Source organism: Sorex araneus, chromosome 3 (genome assembly GCF_027595985.1).
Source record: "Sorex araneus isolate mSorAra2 chromosome 3, mSorAra2.pri, whole genome shotgun sequence".
Classification (NCBI taxonomy): domain Eukaryota; kingdom Metazoa; phylum Chordata; class Mammalia; order Eulipotyphla; family Soricidae; genus Sorex; species Sorex araneus.
The window spans coordinates 153,737,215-153,747,007 of NC_073304.1; the positions used below are offsets into that span (position 1 = coordinate 153,737,215).

At 44.5% G+C, this 9,793-nt stretch overlaps 1 pseudogene; it reads right to left on the reverse strand.

The window, feature by feature from the left end:
- Window positions 1-6,261: 6,261 nt before the first annotated feature.
- Window positions 6,262-7,414, reverse strand: LOC101547702 (nucleophosmin-like; annotated as a pseudogene).
- Window positions 7,415-9,793: the final 2,379 nt, after the last annotated feature.

Genomic DNA, 9,793 nt, shown 5'->3' on the forward strand with positions numbered 1-9,793 from the left:
AAAGCATTGTACAAATCCAATGCAATCCCTTTAGGGATACACTTGACATTCTTCAAAGAAATGGAGCAAGCGCTGCTGAAATTCATATGGAACAATAAGCCCCCACGAATAGCTAAAGCAATTCTTGGTAAAAAGAAAATGGGAGGAATCAACCTCCCCAACTTCCAACTCTACTACAAAGCGATAGTAATTAAAACAGCATGGTACTGAAACAAAGGCAGAGCGACAGACCAATGGAACAGGGTTGAATACTCTGACACACACCCCCAAATATATGATCATCTAATCTTTGATAAGGTTCAAGAAATGTAAAGTGGAGCAAGGAAAGCATGTTTAACAAATTGTGGTGGCAAAACTGGACAGCTACATGCAAAAATATGGACTTAGACCTCCACATATCACCATGTACAAAAGTAGGATCAAAATGGATTAAAGACCTCAACATCAGACCAGAATCCCTAAGGTACATTGAAGAGAAGGCCGGCAAAACCCGCCACGACATTGAAGCCAACGGTATCTTCAAAGCTGACCAAGCAAGTGAAAGCAGAGATAAATAAATGGGACTATCTCAAACTAAGAAGCTTATGCACCTCAAAAGAAACAGTGACCTGTGGAGAGCCTCCTCGGGACAGTGCTTCGTGGACACCTGTTTCTTGTTAATTGCACCGTGCTTCGAAAACAACTCCTAATAAGGAAACAGGATGTCCTATCACGCCCACAAGGTGTAACTAGCCTATCAGCTGCAGACACTTGGGCGTAAACAAGCAGCAAGAGGTATATAAGGGGGAAAGCTGCCTAGCTAGGGGGTTCCTCCTCGTTCCTTCTCTTTCCCGTTCCTCTTCATCTTCCCCAATGCATGGGAAGGTCCCTGAGTAGTTCATCTTCCCCAATGCATGGGAAGGTTCCTGAGTAGTTCATCTTCCCCAATGCATGGGAAGGTCCCTGAATAAATCGCTGCAAGAAGAATCTCCGGGTTGCGTGTTTCTTCGCTGGTCGAAGCGGCGCGCGACAGTGACCAAAATACAAAGACAATCTACAGAATGGGAAAGGATATTTACACAGTACCCATACGATAAAGGGTTGATATCAAGGATATACAATGCACTGGTTGAACTCCACAAGAAGAAAACTGCCAACCCGATCAAAAAATGGGGTGATTAAATGAACAGAAACTTTCCCAAAGAAGAAATCCGAATGGCTCAGAGGAACGTGAGAAAATGTTCAACATCACTAATCATTAGGGAGATGCAGATCAAAACAATGAGATATCATCTCACACCACAGAGACTGGCCCACATCCCAAAAAACAAAAGCAACCGGTGTTGGTGTGGATGTGGGAGAAAGGGACTCTCCTTCACTGCTGGTGGAAATGCTGACTGGTTCAGTCCTTTTGGAAAACAATTCAAAAAATTAGAAATTGAGCTTCCATTTGACCCAGCAATACCACTCCTGGGAATATATCCCGGAGAGTAAAAAAGGTATAGTAGAGATGACATCTGCATTTCTATGTTCATTGCAGCACTGTTTACAATAGCCACAATCTGGACAAAAACAGAGTGCCCAAAAACAGAAGACTGGCTAAAGAAACTCTGGTACATCTACACAATGGAATACTATGTAGCTGTCAGAAAACATGAAGTCATGAAATTTGCATATAAGTTGATCAACATGGAAAGTGTCATGTTGAGTGAAATGAGTCAGAAAGAAAGAGACAGACATAGAAAGATTGCACTCATCTGTGGAATATAAAGTAGCTGAGAGATTCAAGCTCACAATGTTGCGATTTCTGACAGATATTTCTATGGACTTAGTTACTAAAATACTAAAATACAGAAATCAAAACCGTGCAGCAGCTAGTGCAGCCACTCGACCTCATATCTCTTCATTCTCAGCAATGGAAAACAAATTATCAAATGCTTTCTTTTCAGCAGGTCTGACTTTAGGGGGGAGAAACTCCAAACAATAATAGTGAGTTTTTTGTTGAAATATTGAATGTAATCAAAGTAAAGAGAAAGTAAAGTGAAATTTACCAGTTACACAGGCAGGGTGAATGGCTGGGGTGGTTGAGAGGTGGAGGGGAGGTATACTCTGATTCTTGGTGGTAGAATAAGTGCACTGGTGAAGGGATGGATGTTTGAGCATTGTATAACTGAGAATAAAACCTGAAAGCTTTGTAACTTTCCACATGGTTATTCAATAAAAGAATAAATTAATAAAAAAATAATTTAAAAAATTTTCATGACAGACTTAAAAAAAAGAGGATTTCTCCAGGAAGAGTTCAATAGTTCCATTCTTTTATACAATTTGCATTCCTGATTGGTACAATGTATCGGGATGGTTACACTAACCAGGAGTCTCTCTCCGACCCAATTATTAACTTTAGTTAGGGTTCCTCCAGATCCAGTATCTGAGGTAATTTCCCAGCTGTGACCTGAGGATTCTGTTCATTCATCCTACCTTCTCTGAGTCCAGTGAATGGTGCTATATGCAACCTCCAGGTGACCACCAGATCCCTGCTCTTCAGCTGTACCACTTCTGCCACAAAAGCTGATCTGTTGTCTGACATGAAAGACATAGGGACTCTGAACCCATGGGATGACCTCTTTTAATGGGCATTCACCACTTTTTGAGCCTTTTCAGTTAGTGTAGAGAAGGCTGCTAGCCATCCTGAGACAGTGCAGACTATCACAAGTGTGTACTGATACCCCTGGCCTGAGGCCACTGAGTGAAGTCCACAACTAGGCCTCTGCACCTGGGCTGATAACGTAGGCCTTTGAATTAGGCTCACAAGATGTGCCTGTCACAGACTGTGTTGCTTATGCTGGGGAGTATAGGGATATAGAAATACTTGCAAGGGAATGTCTGTCTGCAGTTCTTTGGAATGAATTCTCTCATGGAAGTGGTTGGAAAGGTTTGACAAATGCTAGGGCCAGTGATTTGGTGATAGTAATTCAACTGTCTGTGAAATTTCACCACATATTTGGGGGGAACCTTCCCTCCTCAGTTCTCAGCCAGGCCAGCTGTGAGGTAGAACTCAGGTCCCAGTGGGACAGAGGACATGGGGCCAAGGACACTGTTAAGGTATCTGTGGTAAGTTCTCCTGAAGAGAAGCTTGTCTGACTGCTCTGTCTGTAATTAGATTTTTTCTTGTGGCCCTTATGGCTTCTCCATCCTGATGCCCCCAGCAGTGTGATTGCTACTTGCTTGGGGCCCTCGTGGCTTCCAAAAGTTCAAAAATCTCGTGGCTGTACTGAATGTCCTTTCCTCTGTCGTTGATGAGTTCCTTATCCTTGTAAAGGCTCCATGAGCATGGACAGTGCTGAAGGCATTCTTGGGGTCTATTTAGGTGTTCATCTTTTGTTTACCATTTAGTTGTTCACTCCAGCAGTGAGCCAGAGCAACTGAATGAGTTCAATGAACTCAGTTCATTGTGCTAAAGGCTCAACTGAAAATTGACGAGCCTTGAAGACTATGTCAGGTTTACAATCATGTGTCCAGCGTAGTGTATACTGGCCCAGACAAAGTTACTGTTGTCTGTGAAGGGTTCAATAGCCCTTTAACTCAGAGGCTGGTCCGATAAATTTAGCCAACTATGAAAAACTTCATCTATAACCTCTAGACACTTATGTCCCAAGGATCTGGACTGGACAGGCTATGGAGTAGACAGGTTTAAAGACTTAATAACCTCCAGCTGGAGCAGAGTTTTCACAGGGCATCCCCTGCTACTGACCATCAGAAATTGATCAACTACCAATTTCCCCTGCATTCCACAAGTGTGACAGCAGAGTGGGGCACTTAACTCTGATTTCCTGTCTGGGGAGTGAGCTTGTCTGACTGGACTACCAAGGAATGGTGACTACCAAGGGAAAGTAGAGCAGACAATTTCAAGAGACAGTGTCAAGTTTTTTAATAAATAAGTCACCAGATGATGCCAGGAACCCAACAGTTGAGTTAAGGACTCAGATATCCTTTGGCCTAGAGAGGAAGTACAGTGGGTATGGCAGGGCTATGTGGCTGACTGGCCTTGCATGAGGCTTACTGGGGTTCAATCCCTGGAATTTCATATAGTTCCCCAGCATCACCAAGAGTAATTTCTGAGTGCAGAACCAGGAGTAAACTCTGAGTACTGGCAGGTGTGAGCTAAAATAAAAAACAAAAACAAAAATGGTGGGGCATGGGGGGAGTCTGCTATTCACTTCCTTTTGTTCATGGACAAACAGAAAGACTTCAGTACATTTGATTGGCTGCATGTGTGAGTACACTGTCAAGCCCCTAAAGGCACCTCTTGTCCCATTCCCATATCAGGGTTTCCACTCTTCCCCCTTTATGGCTTCTAAAAGTTCTTTAGCCAAAAAGGAGAAGTTGGGGATTCAAATCTGAAGGAAGTCCAATGCATGGGAAATCACGGCTCTGTTGGTGGTTGCAAGAGTCAAGGAGACTCGCCTTTTCCAGGACACAATGTATAAGTGGAAGCCTGGATATCTGACAGTGTCCCTGTGTGTAATCACAAAATAAATGACAGCAGTTTTGGTGTGGTCTCTCTTGCCCACCATGTGTGTTTGGTGGCCATAAACTGCTTCCCCACCCCAGCCTGCAGTGGCCAACAACAGATTCATGAAGGAGGGAACAGGGTCGCCAGGCTGGTTGGTGATCAATTGCCATTTATTCCATTATCCCCACGCGTCTGTTCCAATCTCACTAAACGTCCCATTCCAGTCACACACTGCCCCTCATTCCCATATCCTCCTGTCCCCCATGCTGGTCTGTGCTCAGTCTCGCAGACTTAGTCTCCTGCCCAACCTTTCAAGGTTGGGGGAACAACTACACCCAAGTGAGGTAGCACAATCAACATAGGAAAGCCCTTCCTTTTGAGGATAGCTCTTCTAAGACAAAGAACTCCTGCAGTTAGGAGACCAGCTCAAGGGTTAAATAGCATTTAGGCGTGTATTTCTCCCTTCCTTAGTCCAAAAACCATTTAAACATTCATCTTAATTATACTTCTTTTTTTGTTCTTATCACACCAGAGCACAGGGGTTACTCCTAGATTTGCACTCAGAAATAATTACTGGCAATGCTCAGGGGACCAGGTGGGATGCTGGGAATCGAACCCGGGTCACCTGCATGCAAGGCAAATGCCCTACCAGCTGTACTATCACTCCAGCCCCCACACACTTCTTAATAATATTAGTCATTTTGTAATGACACAGGAAGAGATACATTATGCTTGTAGGGTGGTTCTCCTGGGGACATCTCGCAATAGATCACAGACTATAGCGCTTGGGTCAGATTAGTTTTTCCTCACTCTAGCAGAGTCCTAATCCAGTTGTTACTGGATCATGACATAATTTGTCCATGACTGTACTCATATAATTAAGCATTATGGTGCTTGGCCTGGCCCATTTCTATGTCAACATAGCTCAAAATTTGCGTGGGTCCATCCAGTCCCTGGTCGGGACCCTGCTTTTGAGGTGCTAGAAACTAAGAGCAACTGAGATTAAGTTGAGAAAACAGATACCCAGGAGTGAATATTATTTGACCAAGGTCAGTTTATTCCCAAGTTACAAAAGCGTAGCATTAACTATCTTCCTGTATCTATATAAAAAGGACATTGCTGTGAAGTAAACTATGCAAAAGAACATAAAGGAAGAAGAAAAGCAATATTTCACTTACAAATACAAAACCAGAGATTTCTGAGTAATTTGACTTTACAAGTCACAGGTACTGCTTAGGGATAAAAGGTGATCAACCAGTTAGGGAAGCAGAGTACAGAGAAGTTAAAGGTAAACACAGAGGAATGGCAGTGCCTTAGGAGCACTGTGAATGCTGTAACCTAATAAACCTAAGTTCCCTGCGGCCAAGGAGAAATAACAAACTGTTGTTATCCTACATCCTTGCATATCTGAGTCTTCTTTAAATAGACCTTACACCCCTTTTCTCAAAAGAGGTAGAGCAGCCTGGGTCCAGAGTTTCTCAGTAGAAGAGCATGTTATAACAGAAAAAAGTAATGAACAGTAGGGATGAAATGATATTTCAGAGTAGGGTTTGCCTTGTATTTGGCACCCACTTCTAACTTGGCACCACATAGGGTTCGCCAGGAGTGATACCTGAACATAAAGCTAGGAGAATGCCCTGAAAACCACTTGGTAATTCACCCAAACCAAAACAGTCAAGAACAGCACTGAGCTGGGATGGAGGGGGTGTGAGGACGGGGAATCATTTTTTTTAATTAAAATACTAAGTTTATTTCACATGTATATTTTTGTCTCCCCACCATTCCCATCTGTCTGACCACCTCTACTACTATGTCCTATCATAACATACCATACATACTTAAAACCAAGCAAAAGGGTGGAGTTCCATCTTTAAAAACTAAACAGGCATTTTGGACAACACATTCTTGGCTATAGAACCTGGACAACATTTATCAGACATGGCAGGGAAAGTTCTCGCTCTGCATTATATAAAGGACAGCCAGATATCAATGTTACAGAAATGAAATAAGACGGAAAATCTTCTAACAAACTGTTTAAACTATTTTCTTAAAGAGATTTCCTCCACTGCCAGAGATCTTGAATAGCCTCCTGGTTGGTCATCCGGAAGCAATTCTTCATGTAATTGATGAACCTGGCTTCCACTTTGGGAAGAGAACCATCTTTTTCTATACTTGCTTGCATTTTTGCCTTAATGTCTTCTACAGAACTGGGTCCTTTTGGTGTATTAGGAGTTTTCTCCTGTTTTTTGAAAGAGTCTTGGCCTTTTGATCGTGGTGTTGATGGTTTTGAGTCTTTTCCATTCTGGTTTGACTTTTGTGCGTTCTTGGTTGGAGTATCTCATATAGATTTCTTGACTGGAGTTTTTCTTCTGCTTCCTCATCATGGAAGTCGGCATCATCATCGTCTTCATCCTCATCTGCAGCAAGTTTTACTTTTTTCTGTGGAACTTGCTGCTGCCCCCAGGAGCAGAACGCTTTCCGGATATGCTCAGGAGCTTCACATCGTCGTCCTCTTCATCTTCTGACTCTGCGTCTTCCTCTACGGCAACCAAGTGCTGCCCGGAGATGTGCACAGGCTCAAACCGCACTTCAAACACAGAACCACTGGTGGGGTGATCTCAAAGCCCGCAAGGGAAACCGTTGGCTGCACCAACATTTTCAAAGTTGCCAGTGTCACTTTAATCGGACTGCCTTCATAATTCATGGCTTCTGTTTCAACAATGTGCAGCTCATCCTTGGCACCAGCCCCCAAGCTGACTGTTCTCAAAGACAGCTGGTGCTCATTTTCATCATTATCCACTTTAAAATGATCATCTTTGTCCGCCTTTAGCTCACAACCGAAAAGGTAGTTCTGGGGCCTCATGGGGCTCATGTCCATGTCCATCGAATCTTCCATGAGGTGGGGGCATGCACGGGCTCGGTGGAGAAAGTGAGCGGAGACACACCGCTGCTGCAGCGGAGGAGCGCCACGCAGGACAGAATCGCACCGGGGTAAGGGGGATGGGGAATCATTTGAGGAATGAGAGTATAAAAACATGCCAGTACGTCTTGCTGCTCCCTCTGGCTGTCCTCTGGCACCCAGTGAGGCTCCATGCCTATACACAGTGGAGCATAAAGTGTGCTGGTAGGTTTGTAAGTGAACTGCCAAGAAAGAGGGTCCAGGCCCAGTGCAAGCAGGCAGCAGGGACATTTGTCTGAGGGGCTGCTCAGGATCCCGAGGGTCTTTCTGGATTTGGCTGATTGATAGCCTGAGACATTGATCATGTGAGGATCTGGCCCAGGACAGACCACAGGAATCTATTTAGCTTTCTTAAGACTCTTTTTACAGGAGCCCGCATTCTAGAATAACTTGATTTTCTGCCCCTGAGCAAGGAATTCAGATACAGGTATCCCGGTTCGCAAGAAGGGTGGTGGTCAGACCAGATAACCAGACCCATATCACATGACCCGTATCACAAGACCCAGAACTGCCCCCAGTACCGGGACATTCCTGAATATTGGCGCGAATACTGATCTCTAAAACCATAGGCTAAGGAGTGATGTCCTTTTAAATGGATTGGTTAAGAAAGTTTGTAATATTACAAATCTATTGGCTATGAAATGCGCGGGCTCTGCTGTAACGGCCGGGGAAGGCCTATATAAGATCTCCTTTGGAGAAGCTCGGGGTCTTTTGCCCAACCTGCTGGACCTGCGTGTCCGTGTAGGCGGCTGGACCCTGGCTAGCCAGTCTTACAATAAACCCTGCTTGCTGTTTGCAGTCTCTGGAGTCTCTTTGTCGTTATAGGGAGATCTCGATCCGCGCCCTAACAATCAGAGAGATTTCCATTGTGTGTCACTGGTGTGTTCTCTCTGCCTGGGAGGGCTGCAGTTAGTATTTTTAGGGCCCAGCTACTAGGAACCTGGATTCAAATTCTGCTTTCCCCCTTCTCATTCAATGCTAAAAGAGAACTACTGCATGTTAATGTTAGCAATATATAGTCTCAGAAACAGACTGCCTCAGCACATCATTCCCTCCATGCTCTTCAGAGTGCCAGGGGGACACAGAGCTTCAGCTGTCACGCTCTCTTGGCCCTCTGGAATTCACCTTTAGAATAAAGACACGTGAAGATGGGGTCTCGGTTGCATGGCTGTAGTTATTATAAAGGCAATATACTAACAGGATTTGAAAGCAGTACTAAAAATAACAAATAAACCTCTTACTTACTGTTTTTTAAGAATAAGCCAGCAAAGCCAACATCCAGGGCAAGTACAAAGAGTTTTGGGTGCAAATTTGGAAACTTCAAGAACAGGGCCCAGCGGTAGACCATTGTACCATGCATGGGAGAGGCCTAGTTCACTGCCTGGACCCCCAAACAGAACCAACACCAGCTCCCCTTTTCACTCTCTCCTAACCTATAGGGAACAGCACATAACAAAGAACAAAAACTGAAAAATCCTGGCCACGTACATTGGCCCAGACTTCTAACCCTGCAGAGCTTCAGCATAAGAGCAAATGCACAGACAGAACTAAAACTTAGGTTCAAGGGAGGGGTGGGAAGGGAGCACAACTCCCCAGGGATGAGAGCATGGCTTGTACACAGAAAGGAGGGCTGCTCGAGGGGAACAGGGCTGAGTCTGTAGGTCCTTCCCAACTTTCAGAAGGCTGCTGGGCCCTGGGGGATCCCTGTGGCCTATTTCCCTCCTCCTGCCTCTGTGAAGCTGCTCAGAAGACAACCCAGAGGGACTCAGATGTCTGTGTCCTCAGTTGCTTGGACCAGCCTTTGCAGGCCTGAGATGATGAAGCACAGGGATCGCACAAATTCTACATGTCCTGAGCATGTTCGCTTTATTTCATTGCATAGAAATGAATTTTCTGCTCTTTTTCCTCTTGAGAATAAAAACTTATTTCCTTTTCAGTGTTCATTGCTCAGGATTCTGTGTTTTAGAATACTGTTAATAAGGATTTATTGTGCACATAGTTCTAACACCACACCCATCACCACCAGTGTAGCCCCTGATATAGGCAGGTAGATAGGGAAAGGCCCTGAGCAATGAAAATTGAGATTTAACAGAGTATCTGGGAAGGAGACTCTTAAGACTTGCAGATTCAAAAAACAAAAGATCCTGGAGGAAACCATCAGCAGACCCTGAGGATAATGGACCCCTCCCCAGGAGGTTCCCCAAAGAAGGCCATTACCACTCCCAACCTCCCTGGTAACCTTAGCAAGGAACTTTTACCTGAAAAGAAACCCCATGTGGGTGGGGGCAGGTTGAAGAAACCCTATAAAAGACACCTTGACAAAGGAAGGGCTCGCATATCCA